This window comes from Procambarus clarkii, chromosome 78, assembly GCF_040958095.1.
Source record: "Procambarus clarkii isolate CNS0578487 chromosome 78, FALCON_Pclarkii_2.0, whole genome shotgun sequence".
Lineage (NCBI taxonomy): Eukaryota > Metazoa > Arthropoda > Malacostraca > Decapoda > Cambaridae > Procambarus > Procambarus clarkii.
The window spans coordinates 3,688,845-3,704,033 of NC_091227.1; positions in this window are offsets into that span (position 1 = coordinate 3,688,845).

The window sequence follows — 15,189 nt, forward strand, 5'->3', positions numbered from 1 at the left end:
AGAGGATACAACTGACGATTTACTATAAAACCAGAAAAACGGCCAGCCTACTCATGAGAAACTCTCCAGACACAAAGCAGAACGCTTTAAAAGAGACCAACGTCGTCTATGCCTTCAAATGCCCTCTTGGGGACTGTAAGCTCCCAAAAAAAACAGTATATAGGCAAGACAACAACATCTCTTTCTAGGCGTTTAACGATGCATAAGCAACAGGGCTCCATTAAGGAACATATAATCTCTTCCCACAACCAAACCATCGCCAGAGAAATCCTAGTAAACAACACAGAAATCATCGATAGATACAGCGATAGCAGGCGGCTTGACGTCTGCGAGGCTCTACACATCAAGAAGTCAACACCAACAATCAACAGCCAATTAATGCACAACTATATTCTACCCACCTCAAGACTCCGCTCCAATATAGAAGCATCAAGAAATATGGACCAATAGGCTTTCTACAAATCACTTTCATTCAATACCCATTGTTTCGTGTTCTGTCTTGTGTTTAGGCATTTTATACCCTATTAATACCACCTCACCCCATCCACCTCACTCAAATGTAGATATAAACAAATTGAAGATGTGTAAGTTCTATTCAGTTGTGTATGTGTAAGCTAAAGTCTTTGAAAATGTAATAAGTTTTACGAAACGCGCTCAAGTGTCGTGTCAGACTAGAAATAAAAATGAATTTTGGAGAATTGATTTTTGAGTTACCACTAATAGTGAAAAGAAACGTACGAAAGATCGAGAAAATTCGTTTTAGAATTATTAATCTTACTTTTTCGGTCATATTTAATAATATATATATATATATATATATATATATATATATATATATATATATATGCAAACAAGCCTGAATGGTCCCCAGGACTATATGCGAATGAAAACTCACACCCCAGAAGTGACTCGAACCCATACTCCCAGAAGCAACGCAACTGGTAACTACAGGGCGCCTTAATCCGCTTGACCATCACGGCCGTCAAAGGAAGTGATAGCCGAGGCTATTTGAGCCACTTCCCCGACGGCAACTCGGATGGTAATCTTGGGCATAGCATTTCACCAAATCACCTCATTCTTTGGGGCACACGTGAGGAACACAAATGCAAACAAGCCTGAATGGTCCCCAGGACTATATGCGAATGAAAACTCACACCCCAGAAGTGACTCGAACCCATACTCCCAGAAGCAACGCAACTGGTAACTACAGGGCGCCTTAATCCGCTTGACCATCACGGCCGTCAAAGGAAGTGATAGCCGAGGCTATTTGAGCCACTTCCCCGACGGCAACTCGGATGGTAATCTTGGGCATAGCATTTCACCAAATCACCTCATTCTTTGGGGCACACGTGAGGAACACAAATGCAAACAAGCCTGAATGGTCCCCAGGACTATATGCGAATGAAAACTCACACCCCAGAAGTGACTCGAACCCATACTCCCAGAAGCAACGCAACTGGTAACTACAGGGCGCCTTAATCCGCTTGACCATCACGGCCGTCAAAGGAAGTGATAGCCGAGGCTATTTGAGCCACTTCCCCGACGGCAACTCGGATGGTAATCTTGGGCATAGCATTTCACCAAATCACCTCATTCTTTGGGGCACACGTGAGGAACACAAATGCAAACAAGCCTGAATGGTCCCCAGGACTATATGCGAATATAGACTATATATATATAGACTGAATATAGACTGAATGGACTATATATACCATTCAGGCTTGTTTGCATTTGTGTTCCTCACGTGTGCCCCAAAGAATGAGGTGATTTGGTGAAATGCTATGCCCAAGATTACCATCCGAGTTGCCGTCGGGGAAGTGGCTCAAATAGCCTCGGCTATCACTTCCTTTGACGGCCGTGATGGTCAAGCGGATTAAGGCGCCCTGTAGTTACCAGTTGCGTTGCTTCTGGGAGTATGGGTTCGAGTCACTTCTGGGGTGTGAGTTTTCATTCGCATATAGTCCTGGGGACCATTCAGGCTTGTTTGCATTTGTGTTCCTCACGTGTGCCCCAAAGAATGAGGTGATTTGGTGAAATGCTATGCCCAAGATTACCATCCGAGTTGCCGTCGGGGAAGTGGCTCAAATAGCCTCGGCTATCACTTCCTTTGACGGCCGTGATGGTCAAGCGGATTAAGGCGCCCTGTAGTTACCAGTTGCGTTGCTTCTGGGAGTATGGGTTCGAGTCACTTCTGGGGTGTGAGTTTTCATTCGCATATAGTCCTGGGGACCATTCAGGCTTGTTTGCATTTGTGTTCCTCACGTGTGCCCCAAAGAATGAGGTGATTTGGTGAAATGCTATGCCCAAGATTACCATCCGAGTTGCCGTCGGGGAAGTGGCTCAAATAGCCTCGGCTATCACTTCCTTTGACGGCCGTGATGGTCAAGCGGATTAAGGCGCCCTGTAGTTACCAGTTGCGTTGCTTCTGGGAGTATGGGTTCGAGTCACTTCTGGGGTGTGAGTTTTCATTCATATATATATATATATATTATATATATATATATATATATATATATATATATATATATATATATATATATATATATATATATATATGTCGTACCTAGTAGCCAGAACGCACTTCTCAGCCTACTATGCAAGGCCCGATTTGCCTAATAAGCCAAGTTTTCCTGAATTAATATATTTTCTCAAATTTTTTCTTATGAAATGATAAAGCTACCCATTTCATTATGTATGAGGTCAATTTTTTTTTATTGGAGTTAAAATTAACGTAGATATATGACCGAACCTAACCAACCCTACCTAACCTATCTTTATGGGTTAGGTTAGGTTAGGTAGCCGAAAAAGCTAGGTTAGGTTAGGTTAGGTAGTCGAAAAACAATTAATTCATGAAAACTTGGCTTATTAGGCAAATCGGGCCTTGCATAGTAGGCTGAGAAGTGCGTTCTGGCTACTAGGTACGACATATATACAAATGATTTGAGTGGTAATCAGTGTCACTGTTGGATATACTTTAGGCTACTTCCTCAAAATCACCCTTGATTGGTGTAGGCACTAATTAATAACACTCAAAAGTGAAATGATTATAGGTAAATATATAAATTAGGTAAATAATTATAGATACACAACGCAACTCGTGTTGGTATAGATCCCACCATATAAAATGGTCTTCATAATTAATTAATTGTACTAGTTTGTTCAATATTTAGTTCAACTAGTCAATGGTAGCCTCTTCTTAGCCTCTAGTGTTATTTGGAAGTATCAATTATTTTATTAGTGACTTCGCAAAAATAAACACTACAAATTTTGTGTGGATAAACTCTTCGAAGATGTAGCCACAATTTGGCTGGAGTTATTTTATGCGGTGTCACTCTGCAGATATAAAAACTTTTCAATTCATGGTTAAACTCGGTGAAAACCACTGAGACTAGGCTGGGCGGCCAGTCTGTGACTGGGTATTTGTTTATAAGATATTGTTAATGATTCCTTAATTTAATATTAGTCTAGCTCTCTAGACTATCCCGGTTCGAAGACCCAATCATATGGATCTTAGAACTAGTGTATTTCTAGATTTAATGAAAAAGTGGCTAATTCTGGTTCATCCGGTTTGATGTAGACCAATCATGTTGGAAAAACTGACTTATGGGATTTATTTGTTTATTTTATTTATTTATTAAGAAATTTATATTAATTTATTTCTTATGTTAATGTATTTGTTTCAATAATGGACGGTTTGATACTAAATTCCCACAAATCATTTCCTACACAAGCTGGAGCGTTCATTAATTATATGATATATCAATCGAAATTAATCGATTGGTAGACATTCACTACAAATGTCAAGACACCTTGGTTAGTAAACTAAATTAAACAAATGCAGCTGATCTGTATGGTTGTTTATGGCCTGGTCAACCAAATATGAACCCCAATGATTAATAGTCTAATACTCCCCTAGGTGATGCTTGTGTAATCACATGTCATGTGTTGTAACAGTTAATTGTTGCTAATTCTTCTTCACCTTCAATTACACTTGTCAAAAGGGTATGGATCACAGTAATAATCGTAACTAATATATGACGGCTATATCAGGGGAAATTATTGTAATTTATTAGATAAGATTGAATTAGTATTTACCCTGTTGGGTGGCTCACTGCGTGTCCTAACCGGTATACCCCTAATCTACCTGGATTACTGGCAAGGAATGACTAGATTTAATTAATGGGTTATCGGATAAAGAACACTTCCCTTATTGTTGACGAAGATCGTGATGATGATGGGAGTTTGTAACTAACATAACCCTGCGTCTAGTGGAATATAATTGTGTAGCTACAAGCATTTTCCAAGCGAGACTTGTTGATGTTAAAATTAACGGCGTTTGCCTCTTTCCCGGCTTGAGAGACGTATCTCTTGCCAGTTCCTATAATGTCCTTTTATTGACAATGGGAGGCAGACAATTATTTGTTAGTAATTATATTAGTTCCAGTCATATAGAATACTTTTCCTTGATTCTAATGCATACACTGGTGTTTTAAGTGATTCACATTATTATTAGCTGGTAAATTTAATTGCGACTTGGCAGTGATATCTCGTTTTTCTCGAGAAAAATTCCACACCAATCTCGTTTCTTTGAATGAATTTGTTAGTACAAAAACTGCAGTAATGTTAACTGAATATTGTATTAAAGGTTAGTAAATGGTGTCGGTTCTTCTGATCTTCATCCTAAATCTTCAGAAGATGTATAAAGTAAATCTTCAGAAAACTTTAATAAACATCCACATCCAACAAACTGTGGTGTGGCCAGATAATGAAGCGATACTGCAATTGAAAGGCAACTATAGTAGCAAAATGCTCTATGTCAGTAACAACTTTAAAGTAATTAGAGACTTATCATTTGGATATAAACTCTTATAGTCCCAACTAAGGAGAAACCAGCTGATAATCTATCTAGAGGACTGACATTAAAGCAAATAACTAAAGCCGAGATGTGGTTCCATGGGCTTCAGTGGATAGTCATTTACAAGTGGCCCAACAAAAGTCACAAGTCATAGTGACCAATGTCACTGTTCTCACTGAGATCCCAAGCCTCACTTGACTTCTGTAATTGACTGTACTCAGTGCTCTGCTCTGAATAAAATACTCAGTGTAACCCAAAATGTGTTTGATTTCTTGTAGAAAGTAGGTATCAAGCACAAATAGATACATTAAGAGCACAAGGTGCTCCTAAGTACTGGGTCAAACATGCACAAGTGTAAACCTAGAGTGAGGACTATGAAACTTCTCACCAAAATATATATATGACTTAAGTCTCTGGATTGACCAAGACAATCAGAACGTTCTGCATTGCGGGGGAAGATTATAGCACACAGACGTTGATCTTGAAGTAAACAACCACAGTTCCTCCCCCCCGGAATCTTTAGATAAGTAGATTGCTTGTGCTTTACTTTCACGACCACTGCGCACTCCATGGTGGGGTACTGGCTTCCCTAAAGTTGCCAAACTGTTAAGTTAATTCTTAAATCCTGCAATTCTTAAATCCTGTCTGCCTGAGGTGCGATGCTCGATGTGTCCTTTCCCTGGACCTCCACCACATCCTAGGGACCGTGAACTGCACCTTCATCCTTTTGAGACCACTGTGGTAGACTTTACAGGAGCTATTATCCTAACAGGCACCAGGGATAAAGTCCCTGTTAAGGCTTACATTAAGGCTGTTAAGGCCTTTTTACTTGTGCCACCACTCGAGGAGCTCACCTGGAAGTGACTCCCCAATGAATGTTGAATCATTCATCCAGGCCTACCACAGATTTGCTGTATGTAGATCCTGCCCCAAGTTGATGATATGCGATAACGGGTCCAGCTTGGTGGCTGGTGAAGCATGCCTATTGGAGATCTGGCACCACCCAGTTCAGACTGCCCTGAATCAATGGCAGTGATACTGGCAATTTTACCACCCAGAGCACTGTGACACGGGTGTTCTACGAGAGGATGGTAGGGACAGTGAAACGCTGTCTAAGGAAAAAACTCTGCACTACCAGAAAATAGATCTCCATGAACTCCAAACCGTTGTCACAGAAATTAATTCCCGAGTCAATAACCGACCATTGACTTACCTCTCTGACGACTACTCACAACACGAGCCTGTTAGTCCATCTCATCTGATGTATGGAGGATCTGTCACCCCTATTGCCTCCCTCACTGATGAAGAACGTAGAAGTCCTTCAAACGTTGGGGAAAATGGTTTACCTCGGAGTTATGAACACCTGTCACAGGTAATCAGTCGGTCGAATGAATTCTGGACAAGGAAGAATTAACTGGTCTGCGTGAGTATCACAATGGGGCTACCAACCCCTAAAACCGAATTCACTTACAACCATAGTGATGTTATTCTAATGGACAGCAACAGTCGCACGTTAAGGGTGGCTTATAGCTTGTATTGTTTGTATTCACCCACACAACCAGGGTACCTTGACGATAGTAAAAGTAAAGTGCAAAGGCACCACTAGCCTCAAGACATTATAAAAGTTAGTACCACTGGAGTTGGCTGGAGAAGAAGTCGCCAAGAGACCTCCAATACTGGACGTCCATCCTGTACGTACTGCTGCACAGGAGTGCAAAGTAAAATTAAAACAATATTTTAAAAAATCTGAAAAGGAGTAATGAAGTGTTCGGCCAGTCCTAAACAGTGGGTTCCGATCCCTGTTTCTTTTCCCTGGAATTATGTGGGAAATTTCCCACATAATATTTATTAATAGTTATTATTTTTACCTAACTAAATATACATCAAGAAAAGATAGTTTCTGTTCCTGTGTAGAACCATCAAAACAAAATTAAAGTTAAGTTTACCTTCAATAGGAAGAAATGTAAATAATTCCTCCACTCATTGTGGAGAAAATGTGACCGCCACGTAACAAACGTGTAGAGTACAGAGCGTATTTGTGTCTATACATAAATATTTAATTCATAGAATCTGGTTATGGTTTTCAGCATAAATTAACAAAATAAATAAAAGCTGAAATCATTTTAAAGAAAGTAAAATTTAAATACCTCTCCTCTGGGAATGTGATAAAATATATATGGGCAAGAGCGCTCCTTGACTGAGAAAGGAAACTCGCCATATTACACTTAACCCAAACGGAACACACTCTAAGGGAGTGCCTAAGTAACAGAAGACCGCGAGTCACTGTACGGGGTGAGGTCTCAGATTGGTGAGACGTCACCAGTGGGGTCTCGCAGAGGTCAGTCTTTGAACCCATACTGTTTCTTATATATATGTCAATGATCTCCCAGATGGTATAGAATCATTCCTCTCAATGTTTGCTTATGATGCAAAAATTATGAGGAGGATTAAGACTGTGGAAGACAGTATGAGACTACAAGATGACCTAGACAGACTGCATGAATGGTCCAACAAATGGCTACTAAAGTTCAACCCGAGTAAATGTAAGGTAATGAAACAAGGAGGCCGTGGAAACAGGATACAGAATGGGAGATGAAGTCCTTCATGAAACGGACAGAGAGAGAAGGATCTAGGAGTTGATATCACACCAACCTGAGCCCACATCAAAAGAATAACATCTGCGGCGTATGCGAGGTTGGCTAACATCAGAACTGCATTCAGGAACCTGTGTAAGGAATCATTTAGAATCTTGTACACCACATATGTAAGACCAGTCCTGGAGTATGCGGCCCCAGCATAGAGCCCGTACCTTGTCAAGCACAAGGCAAAGCTTGAAAAAGTTCAGAGATATGCCACTAAACTAGTCCCAGAACTAAGAGGCATGGGTTACGAGGAAAGGCTGAGAGAAATGCACCTCACGACATTAGAAGACAGAAGAGTAAGGTGAGACATGATCACTACCGACAAAATTCTCAGAGGATTGACAGGGTAGATAAAGATAAACTCTTTAACACGGGTGGTATGCGGACAAGGGGACATAGGTGGAAACTGGGTACCCAAATGAGCCATAGGGACGTTAAAAAGAACTTTTTCAGTGTCAGAGAAGTTAACAAATGGAATTGATTAGGCAGTGATGTGGTGGAGGCTGACTCCATACAGAGTTTTAAACGTAGATATGATAGAGCCCAGTAGGCTCAGGAATCTGTACACCAGTTGATTGACAGTTGAGGGGAGGGACCAAAGAGCCAAAGCTCAAACCCCGCAAGCACAATTAGGTGAGTACACTTGATGCAGGGCTGGAGTTTTGAAGAGTATTAAGGTTCTATGGTACACTCCGCTGATTGACTTCTTCTACAATAAGGGAAGCGCCTTGTTCCATTTCTGATGGTTATAGGGAGTGGCCCTTATTAGTTCACCAACCTGATATGGTTATGTGGCATGATCAACCAGCACTGATGGGAAAGTATTCTTGAAAATAAATCACCCTAATTCGTGATTTAAAAATTCAATAAATTTTCTATGCATTACTGCAATGTATATTGTAGGCAGGCTGGCGTCCAGACTGAGAGCAAGACCGTACAGCAAAGCAACGTCATAAATCCAAATTCTTAACTCAATTAACATATTTTTTTATGATTATTTATTTATGGTTTTAAATATAATAAGTTTGTAAGAAATCAGTTGTGCAGACTGATTCAGTCGAATACTTTTAATCAAATAAACTTATAATGTAATTAAATATATGATTAACCAAAATTTAATAATTATTCATATAAAATTAAACTTATTAAATATTGCTCTCATATGTAAATTCCCACAGTCCTTCCTTGGTGTCCATGGGAAGAGGTGGGTCTGACTAAAGTGTCCATGGGAAGAGGTGGGTCTGACTAAAGGTGACCATGGGAAGAGGTGGGTCTGACTAAAGGTGCCCATGGGAAGAGGTGGGTCTGACTAAAGGTGTCCATGGGAAGAGGTGGGTCTGATTAAAGGTGTCCATGGGAAGAGGTGGGTCAGACTAAAGGTGTCCATGGGAAGAGGTGGGTCTGACTAAAGGTGTCCAAGGGAAGAGGTGGGTCTGACTAAAGTGTCTATGGAAAGCGGTGGGTCTGACTAAAGATGTCCATGGGAAGAGGTGGGTCTGACTAAAGGTGTCCATGGGAAGAGGTGGGTCTGACTAAAGGTGTCCATGGGAAGAGGTGGGTCTGACTAAAGGTGTCCATGGGAAGAGGTGGGTCTGACTAAAGGTGTCCATGGGAAGAGGTGGGTCTGACTAAAGGTGCCCATGGGAAGAGGTGGGTCTGACTAAAGGTGTCCATGGGAAAAGGTGGGTCTGACTAAAGGTGCCCATGGGAAGAGGTGGGTCTGACTTAAGGTGCCCATAGGAAGAGGTGGGTCTGACTTAGGGTGTCCATGGGAAGAAGTGGGTCTGACTAAAGGTGTCCAAGGGAAGAGGTGGGTCTGACTAAAGTGTCTATGGGAAGAGGTGGGTCTGACTAAAGTGTCCATGAGAAGAGGTGGGTCTGACTTAAGGTGTCCATGGGAAGAGGTGGGTCTGACTAATGGTGTCCATGGGAAGAGGTGGGTCTGACTAATGGTGTCCATGGGAAAAGGTGGGTCTGACTAAAGGTGCCCATGGGAAGAGGTGGGTCTGACTAATGGTGTCCATGGGAAGAGGTTGGTCTGACTAATGGTGTCCATGGGAAGAGGTGGGTCTGACTAATGGTGTCCATGGGAAGAGGTGGGTCTGACTAATGGTGTCCATGGGAAGAGGTGGGTCTGACTAAAGGTGCCCATGGGAAGAGGTGGGTCTGACTAATGGTGTGCATGGGAAGAGGTGGGTCTGACTAAAGGTGTCCATGGGAAGAGGTGGGTCTGACTAATGGTGTCCATGGGAAAAGGTGGGTCTGACTAAAGGTGCCCATGGGAAGAGGTGGGTCTGACTAAAGGTGCCCATGGGAAGAGGTAGGTCTGACTAATGGTGTCCATGGGAAGAGGTGGGTCTGACTAAAGGTGTCCATGGGAAGAGGTGGGTCTGACTAAAGGTGCCCATGGGAAGAGGTGGGTCAGACTAAAGTGTCCATGGGAAGAGGTGGGTCTGACTAAAGGTGTCCATGGGAAGAGGTGGGTCTGACTAAAGGTGCCCATGGGAAGAGGTGGGTCTGATTAAAGGTGTCCATGGGAAGAGGTGGGTCTGACTAAAGGTGCCCATGGGAAGAGGTGGGTCTGACTAAAGGTGTCCATGGGAAGAGGTGGGTCTGACTAAAGGTGCCCATGGGAAGAGGTGGGTCTGACTAAAGGTGTCCATGGGAAGAGGTGGGTATAACTAAAGGTGTCCACGGGAAGAGGTGGGTCTGACTAATGGTGTCCATGGGAAGAGGTGGGTCTGACTAATGGTGTCCATGGGAAGAGGTGGGTCTGACTAAAGGTGTCCATGGGAAGAGGTGGGTCTGACTAAAGGTTCTGATACTCTAGCTTGCTAGAGTTAGTTGCAATTATTAATCTTATAAAAATGCAACATGGCTTTAGGGTTCCAAACTACTCCAGACATACTGCTCTGTTTAACAATTCCTCCATCACATATTTAAGGCTCAGACACAACCAGATTAACCACTTGTGGTTACTGACCATCTTAACTCAAGGCTGCCTCCTATCTGCCCACCTCCCACCTTTCCCAACCTTCCTGTCAGCTAGCCTGCCATCATGTCGGCTTACCTACCAGCCTGTCTGCCAGCATACCTACTGTTCTGCCTACATTCCTACCAGCCTGCCTGCCAGCCTGTCTGCTGTTCTGGCAGCCTACCTACATGTCTGCCTGCCATCCTGTTTGCCGTTCTCCCATCCTGCCAGCCTGTCTGCCATCCTGCTAAATAGCCTGATATTAGGACAGACATTAAGCAGGTGAGCCTAATTTTCGTCCTGCCATCCTGGCTGCCATTCAGTCTGTCAGCCTGCTAACTTGTCTGCCGTCCTGCCTGCCATCTTACCATTCTGCCAGCTTCCCTGACCTCATGTCAGCCTGCCTGAGGGGAAATCTGGCTTTAGTTTAATACTGATAAAATGCATAATTCTATAAATGCAAATTATAATAATTCTAAGATTGCTCGAAGGACCAGAATGCGCTGATAAATGAGAGAACCAGTGACTTATTGATCTCTATGATTGCATGTAATAAATTCTAATATTCTATTCTGCAGTAACTAAATTCTATACAATCTAGAACCAGCTTCCCATGAAACATCTTGGGGGGTATTATATGAGTTTAATCTCCTTGCAACATATATTATATGATAATAATAATGACAATATGTACACACATAGATAATGATATAACTTGTAATGCAAAAATACTACTGCACGATAAAGATTAATAAGTAATCAATGCAATATAGTATGTATTGACTCTCAATAATTAAAAGGTACTATCTACAATGAAAACTGATTAAATCTCAGATGTGACAGAGGGACGTAAGTGGAGTCCAGTCTCTACAACAGCCTGGAAACAGCTTGAGATAGTGATCCTTGGATCACGTGAGTACATGACAGTCACACGGTTTCTCAGTAGTTTTGCCCCAGGCTGCAATAATTAAATTCCATAATTTCCCCTCCAAATTAGTATTCACGGACATATATGCAATATCTAAATATTTGGAGGGGTAGAAACAGCATTTACATGGGGTTTATTTTATCGCCTGCAGCGTCACGACATTGCATCCATATTTATTATTATTAGAGCTTAAAATAATAATACAAAAGGTAAAAATGTCTGCCGAACTGGTGTCCATGATTCTGGTAAGCTGCGTCCTCAATCTGAAGCCGATGATGTACGGATGCTTGCTAGATTGTGGGATTTGTAAGGACCGCTTCGGAACACCGCACTGCCAGTTGATCAAAAATGGCGAGGTTCCCTTCCCTCTCGGGACGCGCATGCACGATAGCTCCCAGTGGGGGCCCCGAGAATAAGATATATTTAATTATATGAAGTTTAATAGGGAAGGAAGTGTTTATGACGAAAATTTATGTCATATATAAATGCATTATGTGGTAATATATTTTCTCGTAGTGCTACTCTGTTAAATCCTTTGGAGGTGGAAATCATTTTAGATTATAATATTATTTACTGGAACAGCTATCAAGCTTGGTAAAGAAATTCCAGTAAACTGTTGTATACTAAATAAAGTAAACCTATTACTAAATAATTATCCTTGATAAAGGTAAGTAAATGGTTGGACTTCTATTACATCTATAGATATGTAGAAATTTATTCTCCGTGGGTGGCTGACGCAACACTGCCACAATTCTAGGAGAAATTACATGATGTTCCACATCCTAATGCAATGAAGTCTGTGATACTAAACTACGGATTGGTAGTGTTAGTTAATTATTACGTTTAGTACAGGAAATACATCCCATTGTACTAAGGATTAGTAAATGAGTGTGAAGTGTGTGTATACAGGAATTACGTCCTATTGTATTAGGGATGATGTTGGAAATTTCCAACAGTTATTCTCATCCCTAATACAACAGGATGTATTTCCTGTATTAGGCTTTATACACATCTATTATTCATTTAATAATCCTTAATACAACAGGATGTATTTCCTGTATTAAGAATAATAATTGACTAATACGTAGTTTAGTATTGTAGAATTTACTGTATTAGGTTGTGGAACATCATGTAATTTCTCCTAGAATTGTGTAGTGTTGCGTCAGCCACGCACGGGGGATAAAATTTCCACATACCTGTAGATCTAACACCAATGTAACCATTTACTTTCCTTTATTAGGAATAATAATTTAGTAATAGGTTTACTTTAGTATACAATAGTTTACTGGAATTTCTTTACCCAGCTTAATCGCTGTTCCAGTAAATCATATCATAATCTAACATCATTTCCACCACGAAGCCCGTATTGTTTTATTTGTGTCGTCTACATTAACTGACGTGCACTGTGAGAATTAAACATCACCACATAGAGAATTTATCTGAACCATCAAGAGTGTTCATACACGCCCCCTTCCCTATTTAGCGTTAATAAATAAATGTAATTTATGCTCGAATCCTCACGGCGAGCTATTGCGCATGCGCGACTTTGGGGAAGGAGGAGAGAGGACTCTCGCCATTACCAACAAGAAGCGTGGTGTTCCGTAAGCGGTCCGAAAAATCTGCTCATCCAGCCGACATCCGAACATCCTTCGATGCCAGATTGAGGACGCAGCTTACCAGAATCACGGACACCAGTTCGGCAGGCATTTTACCTTTTATTAATATTTATAGAGCTCTTAAATATGATTAATATAGGTAGCCACGTCGTAACGCTGCGGGCGTACCCAAAATAACATGTAAGTGCAGTTCTTTCCCCTCCAAATATTTAGATATTACCTTATATGTGTGTAAATACTAGTTTGGGGTGGAAATTACAGAATTATCATTAGTGCAGCATGGTGCAACACTCCTGAGGAAGCGTGTGACCGCCATACCCTCACGTGTGCTAAGTAACACTATCTCAAACAGTTTCCAGCCTGGCGTACAGTGGATTGCATCTACGTCCCCTGTCACAGCTGAGACATAAACAGTTTTCATTGTAGATAGTACCTTATGATTCAGAGTCCATATACTCTGTCCATATCTATATATCTGATACTGTCATTTATGCATTATTAATTTTCGCATTGCAGTAGTATTTTTCATTACATATTTTACTCATTACTTATGTGTGTGCATATTATAATTATTATCATTATTGCACAATATATGTTACACATAGATTAATCTTATAGAATACCCCCCCCCCAAAAAAAAAATGTGACATTGGAGGCTGACTCTAGAATTATATAATTTACAGTCATTTCTAAATTAATGGAATTTATTTATATAATCATAGATCTGTAAGTCACTTATTTTCTCATTTAATTACTCATTTTGGTCCTTCGACCTATCTTAGAATTTATCATTATTTTACATTTAAAATTATACATTTTATTAGTATTATACTGGAGCCAGATTTCCCCACAGATGAGAATAACTGTTGGAAATTTCCAGCACTGCCTGCCGTTCTGTCGGCCATCAAAGCCTGTTTACCCTCCTGCAAGTGTGCCTGCAGTCCTGCCATCCTGCTAGCCTGCCTGCCATCATACCAGCGTGTCTCACAGACTGATCGCCAATCTTTCAGCTTCCTGCCTGACGTCCTACCAGCCTGTATGCCTTCCTGTCAGCCTGGCTGCTGTATTGCCTGCAATCCTGTCAACTTTCCTGCCATCTTGTCAACCTTACTGCCGTCCAGTCAACCAGTCTTCCGACCTGCCAGCCTGTTGCCGTTCTTCCTTCTCTCCTGCCAGCCTGCCTGCCAGCTTACCTGCCGTACTACTAGCCTGCCTGCCGTCATGACACACTGCTTGCCATGATATCAGTGTGCCTCACAGCCTGTCAGCCAATCTGCCAGTCTGCAGGACGTCTCGCCTGCCAGTTAATCTGCTGTCCTGCCAACCTGCCTCTCACCCTTCCCGCCTGAATCATGTCTCCCAGCCTGCTTGCAATCCTGCCTCCCAGACTCCATGCCCTCCTGTCAACCTGCCTGCCATTTTGCAAACCTACCAGCCTGATTGTCATTCTGCTTCACCTCCTGCTTTTTGGCCATTCTGCAAGCCTGTCTTCCTTCCTGATGGCCTGCCTTCCAGATCGCTTGCCTCTGTCTGCCTTTCTGTCTCCCGGCCTATTATCTTGCCTTCCTGTCAGCCTGACTGCCTGCTTGCCTATTTTCTTGAATGTCGGGCTAGTTTACTGACTAACTTGCGTGGGGGCGACTGCTGGTGTGAGTGGAGTTGTACAATTTATTTAGATACTTCGTAATACAGGAGTTCACTTCTTTGTTTATCCATAGTTTACTGGGGCTTGCACCATATTCTCCAATTCTTTGTGCGCTGGGTGCAGTTTCTGCAGTGGGTGAGAGGTCTACGTGTGTATGAGTTCATCACACTTTTCTTGTATCAGTAGCGTCACTCACTGAGGCCATCCACACACACACACCTGATTGTTGGTGTCGTGTAGACGTCAGTAGTAAAGGTGGCGTCTCTGGTCTTGACGTATACGTCGAGGAGAGGGAATGCACAGTCGATACGAAGTTCATGTGTGAACTGAAGTACTGAGGACTCGGTAAAAATTGAAAGACTCATGGGTCACAACCGCATGGAATGTAAAATGGGACAAATAGAAAAATTTTACATTGCTCATGTGTATCATGTAAATGGAAATTTGAAACCAAAATGCTCCGTAATCCCAAATATCAAAGTTAATGATTTTTTTCAGGGTGGTTAATCCAATACTATAATACATAGTT